At 33.8% G+C, this 3,615-nt stretch overlaps 2 long non-coding RNA genes across 2 annotated transcripts; one reads left to right on the plus strand and one right to left on the minus strand.

Annotated features, from left to right (window-relative positions):
• Positions 1 to 12: 12 nt before the first annotated feature.
• Positions 13 to 679, minus strand: LOC9298300. Its single transcript, XR_002330396.1, has 3 exons — positions 467 to 679; positions 303 to 390; positions 13 to 98 (listed from the first exon to the last, which is right to left on the minus strand). It is a non-coding gene; the product is annotated as an uncharacterized LOC9298300 (long non-coding RNA).
• A 216-nt stretch (positions 680 to 895) lies between these two features.
• On the plus strand, positions 896 to 2,040 carry LOC110226336. Its single transcript, XR_002330405.1, has 2 exons — positions 896 to 1,113; positions 1,685 to 2,040. It is a non-coding gene; the product is annotated as an uncharacterized LOC110226336 (long non-coding RNA).
• Positions 2,041 to 3,615: the final 1,575 nt, after the last annotated feature.

A 3,615-nucleotide genomic window follows, 5' to 3' on the forward strand; every position in this document is an offset into this window, starting at 1 on the left:
AAGACATAAGCCCTGCTCCTCATTGATCTGCTTTAACTTCTTGATAACTGCTGTATTCCGCTTGATACTAGAATCCAGAGTCCTAAGATATGTTGAATCTGTAACAAGGAGAACTCAGTCTCATTAACAACTCAAACTACAGATTCAAAACTATAATAGAATTATCCTAAAATCATGTGCTCTCAAGTCCTGATTGGCTATTACAAGCTTAGAAATTGAAGTAGTCGATGATTACTAACAGAAGCATTGTGGAAACCCTAAATAGTAAATTCCATGAAAACCCCAGAAAACAAAAAACTAACCAGGTCGTTCAGGATTGAGATTATTTTGACGAAGAGTCATTTTAGCTTCCACTGACTTCTTAATCTCTTCAAGACGAGCAAGAGCTTCCTGCAGACGAATTAAAGTATGAGATGATAGTTTCAATTTCATCGAGTAAGACAAATCCGTAATCTCGAAATCAAACCTCGTCGTCTTGTTTCTCGCTGTGGGTTTCATCTTCTGGATGATCCATTAGGGTTCAGGTAGATAATTCGTACGAAATTTGAGTCAAGTGATCGCTTTTTCGATCAGACTTAGGTTTAGTTTGTTGTTTACCGGAGAAAGAGATGATAGAAACCGGCAAAGGAGAGAATGAAGGATTTTAATCTCATCGGCCCCCTGTGGTGGAATCAATTTCTACTTAGCCCCCGTTCTAAAATAAAATTATGTAAGTATTTATTTTAATTCAAAATATTAGTAAAAGACAATTATATTGAGGGTTTTCAACTTATTTACAGATCCAACCTATGTTTGGGTCAAATATCCAACAGAATTGGGCTTAATTTCGGATCTTTATCTTATTTCTCAAACAAACCCTAATCCTAAAAAACGACAGTTTTCCCACTCCCGACAGTCCGTCGTTTTCTTTTTTCTCTCTACCGGTGACTGAGATTTCTCGATTTCATAGTACACTCCTTCATCTTCTTCTTCCAAAATTTTGTTTTCTTCTTCTGGATCCTCTTGTTTTAGTCGATACCATCTTCTTCCTATTTCCTCTTCACTCGTTTCTCCGTGAATCTGAGATAGCCACCGTGAATCCGAGAAATCCACCGTGAATCCGAGGAATCCGCGGTGAGAAATCTTCTGTGTCTTCTCTTTGTAAAAATTCTTTTGTTTGATCCATATATTTTGATTGATCCGAGATATGGTTTGATTTTTTTCTTTGAGCGATTGATTGTGTTGTGTTGGGTATAATAATGGTTTGATTTTGTTTGAAACAGATGGATTATAAATGAGTTTTCGATTGAATTAGTTTTTTTTTTTCTTTTTCTTTGAGGGTTTAATAAGGATCCTTCGATTGATTGTGTTGTGTTGGGTTTAATTGGATTCTGGTTTAGTTAAAGTTTGAAACAGATGGATTAAGGTTTCTTTTGTTTGAGTGTGTTGGGTTTTGATGATTTATGGATGGATTGTGTTGGGTTTTGAGGATTTTGATTTGTGGATTAATTTTCAGATTTCAATTTGTCTTGTTTTCCGATTTGAATTTGTCAAAATGTTCGGGTTTGAATTTTTCATTTAGATACAAATAGTGTGTTTCGGATTTTCTGAAATTTGTTGAAAAATCCAAACTTTATCTCTTGAGATTATGTGAGTTTGTGTTTGTGTAAGTAGATAGATATTGAAATTGTATTTGTTGTTGCAGGTAGTAATTACAATGGCTTATACTGAAGAAAAGGCGAAGAAGGAAAGGAAGAAGGAGAAGGAGAAGGAGCAAGAGAAGAGTTTGGCTCTTATTTTGGTCTCTGATGATGAATATCGCTTGTTTTCTTGTGTGTGATGTTGATGTATAAATCTGTGTTTAGGTACAACTGGTACGATTAGGTACAACTATGTTTCTGGGTTTATATATTTTGATTAGGTATGAAACTGTGTTTAGGTACAACTGGTACGATTAGGTACAACTATGTTTCTGGGTTTATGTATTTTGATTAGGTATGAATCTTTGTATCTGAATCTAATTATCTAAAATTTGCCCAAAAAAAAAATCTAATTATCTAATTATGTATGAATCTTTTAATCTGAATCTTAATATTTTTATGTATGAATCTATGTATTGAATATAATCTAAGGGTTTTGAACCAAAAAAAAAAAATCTAAATTAATCAAAAAATCTGACAAATATGTGGGTTTGTAAGGGTTTTGGAAAAAAAAAATAGTGAATCTACCTGGTGCCGTTATTTTGAAAAAATCTGACAAATGACATATCTAGCGCCGTTATTTTGAAAACAATTATTAAATAATAGCTCAAATTTGTTCATAGTTGTACAGTTGTACTCGGTTGCACATTTTTGCTCATAGTTGTACAATACATAGATTTTAGTAAATCTAGTTGTTATCAACTCTAATTTAATTTTTGTTGGTGGAACCGATGGTATTGCCTCATAAAAATACCATTACTTTGTATCTGTGCATTTATATTTATCAAAATACAATTATTTCAAAAATTTATAAAATTTTAGTTCAAATCCACAAAGTAACCATGAAAGTATAAGGTTGTTAGTGTATGAATGTGAGATTTTGAGTAAGAATTTCAGTATTTTTCAAAAATATGAATTTTTTTGTCAAAAACTTGTTGTGTAGTTTCATTACCATCGTGTATGCATTTTTTAAGTTTTTTTTAATTTGGTTTTAAATTTTCATATTATATAAAATTCTGAAAATTGGCTAAGGCATTAGACCTTAGATGTACTTGTGGTACTTAGTTGTACCCAGACTGACAACTTGCACATATACGAGAAGAAAATCAACCATAGTTGTACCTGTTAAAACTTAGTTGTACAACACAGAACATATAAGTTTCACAAACAAAACCAATACAAACAACATCGTTTCTTAAATTAACCTAATAAATAGCATTGAGAAATCAACCTTGGTCACCCGCATCGTCTCCATCGTCTTCATCAACGCCCAAACCGCTCGATCCATGCGACCTCTTCTTACGTCCTCTTCCTCTATGTTCTCCAACGGAGGGGAATCTTCCGCCAAAATCCAAAGCTCGATCCAATAATACTTTGAGCACAAATCATGTGCCCGGAGATCGGGAGCTGCATTCTTGTTTGCCGTAAGTGTAGCCGCTATTGCATGCACACATGGATACTTGTCTATATCAAAACGTCTACAATTGCATGTTTTGCTTCTCAAATCAACCAAATAAGCCCTTCTTCCCTCACATCCTCATAATAACACACAACATCTTCATCATCACGAATATAATTTGGTCTTAGCTTACGTCCTTTAAATGTGAAGGGAAAGTAACTAACTCTCAACTTTGTCGTAGCCTCATCTACCTTTTTCTTTCTGCAAATCTTCTCAACCATCTTAACATATGATACTTCCCCTTTCGATTTATTCATAAGAATAGAATACACTTCTTCATCTTCTCCATTAGAAATCCAATGTACATCTTCTCCGATACTTGTATAGTATCCGTCATAAGTAAAGCGTATGACTGAATTCCTTTTCATTGTCCCTGAAAAAGAAAGAGAGAAAAAACGGCCTATAATTTCACAACTTTTGTAGCAGACCATCAACATAGTTGTACCCATTTGTCCCAGTTGCACCAAACTTAGGGTT

This window comes from Arabidopsis lyrata (genome assembly GCF_000004255.2).
Source record: "Arabidopsis lyrata subsp. lyrata unplaced genomic scaffold ARALYscaffold_879, whole genome shotgun sequence".
Taxonomy (NCBI): Eukaryota; Viridiplantae; Streptophyta; class Magnoliopsida; order Brassicales; family Brassicaceae; genus Arabidopsis; species Arabidopsis lyrata.